Here is a 12,151-nt window from a genome sequence, read left to right on the forward strand (position 1 = left end):
TAGAGTGGGTAGCCAAGCCGAAGGAGGGGATCTCTCCAACAGAGCTACTCAGGGAGTTTGAGCGACGATATGCTCAACTCACAAGGATAGAGAAGGCCACACTTGACTCAGAAAAGACAGAGCTCTTCTTACAAGCAGCAGGAAAGGAGCTCCAGGAGCAATTGGAGCTACTTCTTGATGACAAAGATGCTGAGCAGATACTGAAGACAGATTGGAACGAATTTGAAGCTGCTGTTTCATTACTTGCCAAGCACCAAAGGAGACGGGATAAGATGGTTGTTGGTACCATCTACCTTTACAGCTTCTGAAAAGATGGTAAAGCCTTCTTCCTTTATACTTCCAAAAGTTGATGACATTGTAATAGATGAGCTTATGAAAGGTATGAGGGATTTAAAAGTAAAACTCACAAAGCTTGAAGAGAAGGGGAAACCATTGGCACCATCTTGAAGGGAAAAACAACAACCTAAAGAAGGTTTTGTTCATAGATGCATATGGTGTGACAGCACAGAGCATGCTAGGAGAGAATGTGACAGCTTCAATGAAGCTTTGAGAAAAGATCTTGTCTTCTTCAAGGATGGGAAGATTCACTTAAGGGAGAATAAAATTCATGCTCCACCTTCTAGAGAGTGAAGGAGGGAGATCTTGAAGGCAAGTGGGAGTGGAGGTAGTGGTGCTTCCATCCATAAAGATAGAGACAAAACGTATCCCATCTTTGGATTTATGGGGGTAAAAAAAGGTTGGACAAAAGAGGGTGGTGCCAGATCTAGGGTAAACTAGAGCCTTTTTTCAAAAGAAATGGGTAAATAAATTTTGGAAAATATGTGTTGGCCTTTTTTATATATGTTTTATATATAGGAATAAAAGGGTCCGCCTAGTGTGTAGGCTTTGATCCTTACTTTTGAGATCCTGTCTGACCCAACATTTTAGAACACCTAGCCCCTCTCCATTGGCCCTTTCCTTAATTATCTCTTAACCACCCTGCCAAGACAAGTGGCCCTTGTTTAGCCCACCCTTCCCCTAATGAAAAAAAGCTTCAGCCATGTTCACAAAAATGACATGGTGAGAAGCTCAATTGCCCAGAAGAATGTTCATGAAATTCTTTATACTAGAGAATAAGAGGCTAGCTATATTTATGACTCCAAATCATATTGTGGCCACCACCTACACTCGGGCTTATTAGTAAACATAGCCTATGATGATTAATCATGCCCAATTTATTCTGGAGCTCTTACTGAAGAGGAAGTACCATACCATGGTGAGCTATGTAGTTGCTCTGGAGATTCTAAAAAAAATGCTAGCCAAGCTAGTGGAGCCACACAAAGATTACCCATAGCACCAGCACAAAATCCATGGATTACCTATGAAGAGGAAGGCGGTGACGAAGAGCTTGCCAAGTCAAAATCTACTCAAACAACAACATGAACACGAGCAAGATAAGACTACAAGTAGAAGAATCATTAGATGAAGAGACTGAGGAAAAGAAAGGAAAAAAGCTCATGATTTCATCTCAACAATCTGAAAATGAGAAAGCACAAAAGGAGGCCAAAGCTGAAAGAAAAGCAAAAGAGTTCAAGGAATGCCAGAATAATAAAGGGGATTTTGAGGGAAGTGTTTTCCCAAGAAATTATGTACAAAAAATCCAATGGTCCCACCAAAAACCCAAGGAGGACTTGAAGAGATGTACACCCAACTAAAAAAGGAAAAAGAGACCAAAGAGAAAGAAGCTAAGGAGTTAAAGACGGCTACAAAGTGTACAACTAAAAGCTCTCACTCCAAGCAAAGTGATGGCCAATTCTTTGGTGGACAAGAAGAGCAAGGCACTGAAGCAAAAACTTCCTAGAAAAATATTCTAGCGAACAAGAGGCATTGCAAGATCAACAAAGCTTTCCTATGCCTAGAATGCAAGAAGAAAGATGGTGTAGGAAGTGATGAGAAGGCCCATAGTAATACCAAGCACATTAGTAGGGAAATGGATGTTAGTGGATGGATATTACCAGACTCTTCAAAAAATAGTTGTTGATATGTATAATGTAGCCTTGCACCAAGGGCATGCAAAGGATGAAATTACAATCGTAGAAAATCAAAGTGAATTAGTAGAAGCATATGCAGCATAGCATAGACTAGAGAGTGAGCAAGAATGTTTGTGCATTAAAGCTCAGCAGGCAAGGCAAGAGGTGAAAGTCCTACAAAGACAAATCATCCCTCATTAGTAGTAGGCTCTTAGGAAAGCTCAACACGCTCTTGAGGCTACTAAAATGTCCAATAGCATATATCAAGACAGGATTGGATATCTCTAAGCTATCATTGAGGGAATGGTAAGTATTCTAACATAATTGAATGCAAGTGAACAATCACCAAAGTGCAATTGGAAAGCACAGAGGAAGAGTTGGCTTCACAATAGAAGTTGATGATAGAGAGGATAAAGGAAAATCCCAAAATAGCAAGGCTATTGGATGTAGGAGCCACATCCTCTAATGTGGAAGATAGAATTAGAGAGCTAGAAATAGCAATCAAGGTAAAAGAAAGAATGAATGTGATGCTACAGTGGTAGCTATAGTGAGGGAAGAAGAGCTCCAAAAAGAGAATGAAATGCTAAAGAAGGACAATACAGAATTACGTGCATTAGTGGTAACTTTACAATCCAAGATGGAGTGCAAACCTCAAGAAGCCACTCAAACAAGAGAGCATGAGAATGCACTTGAAGGGCAACAAGGTCACAAACCATAAGACATAGCACCACCACAGTCAACACTAAAGCTACAAAGACATCTCAAACACCACATGAAAAGAGCATTGTAGATGAGGATAGAGAGCTAGAGTAAACTCATGATATACCAAGAATAAGCTCAGCTCTACAAAAATAAAAGGATATGCAAAAGGAGTTAGCAATACAAAAAACACTTTTGGCCCTAACATAGCAATTGACAGAGTAAGCTATACATGAGCTACAAGAAAGGATCACAACAGAGACGAAGACTCATTGGAAGAAGGCTATGAAATGGGAGGTTAGAATTTTACATTCAGAAAATGTTTAGATAGTTAGGTCTATGAAGATCAATGACAAATGGTACACAAGGACTCTTTGATTTCCACTGGTTCAAGAGTGTTTGTGGCGCAAGTAGCAATAGAGCAAGAGGTGATCGAAGCTCATCCATCTAGTAATTGTCAAGCCAAATGGAGGAAGGAGTGGCTTGACAAGCATATAAAATGGTTGATCCATATGATGTGAGTACCCTCTCCACTCCAAAAAGATGCTACCTTCTACCCAGTACCTACTCTAGACGTGCATGTGAGTAATATCTACAACTAAAAATCCCCATATAATATGTAATTTTAATCCTTTTTTGGGAGATTCCAACAAAAGTTCCATTTGGAAACGTGCCTATGAGTAATATCTAAAATTAAAAATCCCCATGTAACATGTATTTTTAATCCTTTTTCCCAAATTTAGGAGTTTGGATTCCAAGTTGTAACATAATAGATCCCTTAGATAAGTAGAGTAATGAAGCTAGAAAGGAACCTTTGTACAAATGAGACCCTTAGCTAGGGTATAAAAGGAAATTTTGTAAGGGTTTTTGGGGGGTGAATCATTCATGTTTTTACGCAAATAAGGTTTATGTGCACTTTGCATGGTCTCTCTTGTTGCCACTTCCTTATCTCTTCACAACGCACCACACAATCATCATATCAAAAATCCGAGAGCACCATCGTGTTAGCCTCAAGGAGCTCTAAGGGTGGACATCAACATTACAAGTGTTTCTTCAGATCCAAGCATTAGTTTATACGACCTTCCAAGTGATATACATTGCATGTGTCATTTTGATTTTCTAGCTATTAAGTCAAAGTCTTTGTGCTTAGGAGCACCCGTTATGTGTTTTCAACATCTGTTTCAATGACCTGTAATTTGTGTCTATAGAACATCATATTTTTTTTTCTAGTGTGAAAATTTAAGGTTTGATGGTCCAGAAGTGATTTTCATCTAGTAAGGATAGTACCCATTGAGTTTGGTGTTGTTTTGAGTTGATTTTCTATTGGATTTGCATGTTGGTGTGTTGTTGGATTGTAGGGAGAAGAGCCAGGTTCTCCGTGGCTTGAGAACACTTAGATAGGATATTGATGGGCATGGTGGCATTGTGGTGCCGGAACCGTGCGGTGTGGATGTGAGTGTGCATGGGTGCATGTGTGTGTGCACAAGCAAGGATATTGATGGGCATGGTGGCATTGTGGTGCCGGAACCGTGCGGTGTGGATGTGAGTGTGCATGTGTGTTATGGAGAAGGGAAAGAAGGAGATGGAGAGCTTCTTTAGGTTATTGGAGCAGAAACTAAGAGAGAGCTAACTCTCACTTTCTCTCCCTATATATTAGAACAAATAATTACAAGGGTTAGAGGTGTTCCCATGGCCACCTGACTCTCTCCCTCTCATCTATTATTGATCTCTCTCTCTCTCTCTCCCTCTCTCATTCTTTGTATAGCCCAGTCCATAGGGCACATGAAAAAAAGATATATATATTGTCCCTTGTTTGTCACCTGGAAGTAGAGAGACCATGCATGGGAGAATATTTCTCTCTCTCTCTCTCTCTCTCTCTCTCTCTCTCTCTCTCTCTCTCTCTCTCTCTCTCTCTCTCTCTCTCTCTCTCTACCCTTGCCCGCACGCTGCCTCACCCAATCCCCCTCTCTCTTGCCCCGTTGACTAGCTCTCTCTCTCTCTCTCTCTCTCTCTCTCTCTCTCTCTCTCTCTCTCTCTCTCTCTCTCTCTCTCTCTCTCTCTCTCTCTCTCTCTCTCTCTCTCTCTCTCCCCCGGCTCGATGATGGTGGCTAGACCAGCCAAAGAGTCTCTCTCTCTCTCTCTCTCTCTCTCTCTCTCTCTCTCTCTCTCTCTCTCTCTCTCTCTCTCTCTCTCTCTCTCTCTCTAACACCCACCACACACCCACACCCACCCCCTCACCCTCACATGCTCACTCACGCTCTCTCTCCCTCTCTCGTTCTTTGTGTACTCGGCAAGCAACAACAAAAATATATCTCTCTCTCTTTCATTATTCACACACACAAACACACTCACCCACACTCCCACACACAATCCCATACACATGCTCCCACTCACACTCCTTCGGCCTCTCTCTCCCCCATCTCTCGCTCTCTTTCCGTACACACATATACACACACACACACACGCTTTGTGCACACACAACAACACTTACACGCATGAAAAAACCCACTTACTTACACACTCTCACACATGAAACACCTACACGCACACACATAAGCACATATGCAAAAACATTTAAAGCAAGGAAGAAAACGAGCACCACACCATCAAAAAAAGGAGAAAGACGACCAAAAGTATGTGAAAGTGGCACCAAATTGAAGATTGATGCCGAAGGCATGCCTCAGCCAGCCCGTAAAGTGATGATCACATAGCATCTCGACATCAGCAAAACACCAGTTCTGGCAGCATTAACCTCATACCAGCCACCCGAACCATCAACAACACCCATTGTAAATGCCCGATCTCCACTCTTCTCTAACCTAGCTAGTGAATTGTGAAAAACACCCCACTCTTACCTCCCTTCTCTCTATCTCTACCCTCTATTCCTCTCAAGCTCTCTCACTAGAGATGCATCTAGACTCTCTACATCGACTAGTGAGTATTTGCAAGGACCATAAGGTAAGAACCACCTCTCAGGCCTATATAAAGAGGCCTCCACTAAGCACAAAGGGAGATAACACACGGGAGGCACCACCCAGGATCCATGCACTCTACATTCCATACACCACTAAGCACATAATGCACCTCACAAGCTAGGGAGCTCATGGTGTCATGTTTGTTGCAAGCATGGGTGTTTTAGAATTGGCAACATCACCACCACCTGTAGTCTCCACCGACACCATGGTTGATTTACTAGTCATGATCATCCCATGCACATAAAGCACTCATTATCACCTCTCAAGGCAGCATGACCACATTAGGATTGAGTGCACTGAGACCAGGCTACCCCGGGCCACTCTTGACGCTAGTGATCGATGTCGGTGGTAGCTGCATCATCTTGATGTTTTCCTAAACTAGCCTCCCACTAATGTGCTAACATCCCTAAATCCAAGGTTCGCCATGCACCATATGGTGCTCTCATTCCATCATGTACTCCCAGTGTCAGAAGCAAGGCTGGTTATCAGCCAAGATTACCGTTTGTAAGTATCATCACCATCAATAAAGTTTGCAATTTTATCATGATCTCTGAGCCCATTCTCTCTTTAGCTTTGTTCTCCCCATACCCGTGGGATGGTTCTTTCCTTGTATGGTATCTCACTCATGCCACCCTAGGTCATCTATGTCTGCGTCCTAGCCGCACTTACGCTAGGTGATGCCCCTTATAGCTATAGTATAACCCCTCGTTTAAGATGATGCTTGAGGAATTCAGGCTATGTGTGGTGTAGAGGCCACCCCACTTGGCACGTCATTTTTGAACATCATTTTCTTGGCGCCCCCACGGAGGATCCTTTCATGAAACCTTTTAGTTTACAAGACTAAAAACCCTAACCCTTTGTGGATGGATGAATGGTTAGAAAGGTTTGCTAACTAGATGACAGAAGAAGAAGAGATCCAAGCACAACTATACGAACTTCGCATTTCCATTGAGGCTCGTGTTCCAGGTGTAACGATGATAGATTTGTAGTGGGAAAGACAACCAGCACATCAGACTTGGTGGATATACATAGGCCATGTGCCAAGGATAAGAAGGAGAGGTCAAGACCATGTCGGCAACCTACGACCAACCCGCAACAACAAGATAGAGGGAGCTCTGCACAATAGAGAGTCATATACTATTCTACTTTGAGGATTGGGTAACTCAAGTCACCAAGGTAATTATCACAGTCATTTTCCAAGCGGCACCTGATGCTGCAGCACAGATAACAAAATCACATGCTCACGCTCTCACTAGAGAGACTAGGGATCTACTAAGTCTGTTTTAGGAAAGGACAACACTCTCTCCCATAAGTTTGGACAGCGATTAAGTACCTCTAAGCTTCATATGATTCAGTACAACCTTCCTCAAGGCAGATTACACATTTTGATACGAGTACATTCAATCAAGGTAATACTGGATTGGAAGACTCACTACCAGCACATCATCAACACTATGCTGGGGGGAGAGCGCTTCTTTGAGGTTCTAGCATCAAATCAGCCATTTGTCCTACCTTTGGTACAAGGCAATGTACCATTTGAGATTTTAATCTATGTTCTAGTATAGAAAGGGTATACACACCTTCTTGTAAAGAAAATAAAAATAAAAATATTTTGGTTGTAAGATAAGCAGTGTATGTTTCTAGCTCTCTCTCTCTCAGTAATCATGGCAAGTGTAGCATTTGCAACATTTAAAGGAAAGAAGGAGGAGGATTTGGAAGCAGATTTCTTAGATGACTTTGAAGTAGCATGTGTAGTAATCAACAAAGACACAGATGAGTCTCGATTTAGACTCTTTAAGCATCTCATGAAGCTAGAGGCTAGGTCGTGGTACAACACACTCCCACAAGCAACTAAGGATAACTGGGAGCTCCATAAAATTGCTTTTAAGAGGCATTTTGGGGGAGGTACCACTTCAGAGAATCTGTGGGACAAGTTGAGAGATTTGAAGCAGAAGGGTCTTTTAGAGTATGCCACCTATGAGTCCAAGTTCGTGGATCTGTAGGAACGGTGGGTTGAGTCACTGGCAAGAGGAGAAGTTGCACCCAATTTTCCCAAAAAGGACCGATTCATGCATGGCTTGTGGGGCCACCGTTCAAGGAGAAGGTGAAGGGTAGATTCAAGGCTACGTATGAGCTAGCTATGGAGATTGCTCGACTTAAGGACAAGAAGTTGCGGATGAAAGCCAAAGAAACCAAGTCAACAGAAATAGGAACATCGTGTCAACCGCCAACTATGACAACCACCACAGGCTCTTGGGGTAAGAAATGACCAACAAGATATGTTGGCCCACATTACTGATCAACTATAGAATTTGTATGTCCACTTGATAGAGCAAGGAAGGAATCAAGAAAGAGATCAAGACCTAGGAAGAGCACGACAACAAAACAAGGAGTATCACTGATACAACTATGTATAGCCCAGCCCATAGGGCGCATGAAAAAATAAATAAATAAATAAATAAATAAATAAATAAATAAATATATATATATATATATATATATATATCCCTCTCGTTCGTCACCCTACAGTAGAGGGGGCATCATGCAGGGGAGCATCTTTCGCTCTCTCTCTCTCTCTCTCTCTCTCTCTCTCTCTCTTAACACCCATCACACACCAGCATCCACCCACACCCCCCCCCCCCCCCCCCCCCCCCCCCACCCTCTCTCTCTCCCTCACACGATCACTCACGCTCTCTCTCCCTCTCTCGTTCTCTGTGTACTCGGCGAGTAGCAGCAAAAATATATCTCTCTCTCTTTCATTATTCACACACACACACTCACCCACGCTCTCACACACAATCCCATACACATGCTCCCACACACACTCCCGCCTCTCTCTCGCCCATTTCTTGCTCTCTTTACATACACACATATACACACCCACACCCACACGCTTTGCGCACAAACAACAACACTTACACGCATAAAAAAACGCACTTACTAACGTTCCAAACACATGAAACACCTACACGCACACGCGCATAAGCAGATATGCACAAACATTTAAAGCAAATAAGAAAATGAGTGCCACACCAACAAAAGGAGAAAGATGACCAAAAGCACGCGAAAGCGGCACCAAATCGAAGATTAATACCGAAGGCATGCCTTGGCCGGCCCTGAAAGTGAGGAGTGCGTAGCATCTCGACATTAGGAAAACACCAGTTCTCGCAGCATTAACCTCACACCAGCTACCCGAACCATCAACAACACCCATTGTAAATGCCCCGATCTCCACTCTTCTCTAATAACCTAACCAATGGCTAGTGAATTGTAAAAAAATCCCCACCCCAGTCTTATCTCCCTTGTCTCTATCTCTACCATCTATCCCTCTCAAACTCTCTCACTAGAGAGGCATCTAGACCATTAGGTAAGAACCACCTGTCAGGACTATATAAAGAGGCCTCCACTAAGCACAAAGGGAGATAACACACTGGAGGCACCACCCAGGCTCCTTGCACTCTACATTCCATACACCACTAAGCACATAATGCACCTCACAAGCTAGGGAGCTCACGTGTCATGTTTATTGCAAGAATGGGTGTTTTAGCATTGGCAACATCACCACCACCACCACTCTCCACCCACGGCATGGTTGATTTACTAGTCATGATCATCACATACACATAAATCACTAATTATCACCCCTCAAGGCAGCATGACCACTCTAGGATTGAGTGCACCGGCACCAGGCTACCCCGGGCCACTCTCGTTGCTAGTGATCGATGTCACCGGCAGCTGCATCATCTTGATGTTTCCCTAAACTAACCTCCTGCTAACGTGCTAACACCGCTAACTCCAAGGTTTTCCATGCACCATATGACGCTCGCATTGCATCATGTACCCCCAGTGTCAGGAGCAAGGTTGGTTATCAGCCAAGATCACCGTTTGTAAGTATCATCACTATCAATAAAGTGTGCAATTTTATCATGATCTCTGAGTCCATTCTCTCTTTAGCTTTGTTCTCCCCATACTCGTGGGATGGTTCTTCCCTTGTATGGTATCTCACGCCTGCCACCCTAGGTCGTCTATGTCTGCGTCCTAGCCGCACTTACGCTAGGTGGTTCCCCTTACAGCTATAGGATAACCCCTCATTTGAGATGATGCTTGCGGAATTCAGGCTATGTGTGGTGTAGAGGCCATCGCACCTGGCACGTCATTTCCGAACATCAATGTCAACCTATTCTATTTTCCGTATAGAGAATGATCACACAATGGAGAATCCATGTAATCCAAAACACTGAAGTGCTTTCATTCTTTTTTGGCTAATATGCCCTAGCCGGCTATGCCACAACTGAGTAGATGGCAGCTCGACAATATAGATAGACTGTTTGTTGACACTTGAACATAGAGTATAATGAATCATTTTAATGACCTTTCATAATGACGAGGTTGTTCTTGCGGATCATCCAAGAACCATTACCAAACATTGCAGTGCAACCAAGTTCATCCAATTGCCATGTAGAAAGTAAGCTTTTGGTAAGCGTAGGCACATGCTTGAAATTTTGCAACACAAAATTAGTGTCATTATGCATCTGAAGTTTTACATCACCTATGACAATGACCTCAAGGTCATAGGAATCATCGAGACTAACTATACTTTACATGGATGCATAAGATGAAAACCAATCTCTATGCAATCTGACATGAAAGCTCTCATGAATCAAGAGTCCAATTTTGCATATAACCCTGATCGTGTGCAACCAAAGCATCTGGAGTGAGATCTGCAATGAAAATGATAACATTTGAGGGATTCTTTGTCACGTTCGTGTGAATCACTACTGGCATAACATGCACAGTGCTCTTACCTTCCTCAGACTTGTCCTTTTGCATGCTTTGCTTCTCTCTTAGGAACCTGAGACAATCCTTTTTGCAATGGCCCTTCTTATGGCAATAGTAACACTCAACATTTTTGGCACTGTGCTCTCTACTAGAGTTCCTGTTCGTGCTTGGACCATAAGGATTCCACTCTTTACTATTGCTTATGCTCTTTACTTCTGTGAACTGCCAGCAATATATGCATCCCCATGACTAGAACCATTAAGAGATTTGCATCGAGTCTCTTTAGTAAGCAATATATTTGTGATGTCATTGCGTACTTAATTTCCATTTGGAGTTGAATTACTGATGGCTATGCAAAATATATCCCATGAAATGGGTCAAGAGCATAACAGGAATATAGACTTTAGTTCGTCGCCAAACTCACTAAAACCTTGAGATGTCAACTAACTGAACAAGGAGTTGAACTCATTCAAGTGTCCAAAAATTGTGCTGCCTTCTTTCATGTTGCACTTCATAAGATTCTTTGTTGGATGTACTTTTACTCTCCAATGTTGAATATAAGCTATCCCATAGCTCCTTGGTTGTTGTCTTCCCAATGATAGTGAAGAATACTCACTTGGATAGATGTAAGCATATCGTAGCCATGGCTTTTGCATCCAAAAGCTTCCACTGATCCTGTGTGTTGCCATCCCTCTGCATGCTCTTTGAATGGTTTTGATAGACCTTTATTGGTCAAAACATCCTTCATGTGCTCTTTTCACATGGTGAAGTTGCTACCATCAAACTTACGAATGAAATACACCTCTTTTCCTAAAGAAAAAGTCATGACGGACAAGAGGGTTTGAGAGGTTCCAAACTATGGAAAGAAGCTGAAAAAATTTGAGGAAAATAACCTTTGTATTGAGAGAAAATTCTCAACGGAAGCATGGCTCAAAAAGTGCCAACAATGTATTGTCACGACTCGCAGGATAAATTCAACAGAGTCTCCGTTGTAGTCAAAACTCAACTCAAAATGCATAAATGTGCCAATTGCACTAATTGGGCATCAAAGAGCTATACACTATCACTGCCAAATGACTACCATACACACGACGTCAAGCATAAAATCCCAAAAAATACATAGCTTATGGTGAGTATACGATAGGGGTACTCCCACTATCTATATTGCCGAAGGTGTCTCAAACTAAAGCACATCCTAGCTTAAAGAAAACCTCACGCTGGTCCCTCTCAAATACGCTGCATAGACTCAAAGACACTAGCCACGGTCTTAGAAAGGGCTCTTCCAGAACCGAGTCTCCTAAATAGCCAAGAAAACTGCCATGACTAGCCAAAAATGGCTCCACAAAAGTCCTACACAAACAATATCCATAATGTGCCTACATAGAATCTACAAATGATAGAATATCTACTAGGATCAAGCTCTCAAGAGAGAAAACATCATAAAATTGTGACCTGTATGCATAATCTATGCTCAAAAGACCTATCAAATTGTGAACCACCTATGTGGCTGTAGCCAAAATCTACTCCTTGATCGAAAAATGTATGTCGGCTGGATCTCCAATGCGTACACCACCTATAATGTCGATGCTGACAACTCTGCCTTTGAGCAAAAGTGCTTGGGAAATGCGTCTTTCAAGAGACAACGAGAGAGGCTGTGTGTGCTCTCTTTGATGTACACTCACATTGGAG

Source organism: Adiantum capillus-veneris, chromosome 21 (genome assembly GCF_014529385.1).
Source record: "Adiantum capillus-veneris isolate H3 chromosome 21, ASM1452938v2, whole genome shotgun sequence".
Taxonomy (NCBI): domain Eukaryota; kingdom Viridiplantae; phylum Streptophyta; class Polypodiopsida; order Polypodiales; family Pteridaceae; genus Adiantum; species Adiantum capillus-veneris.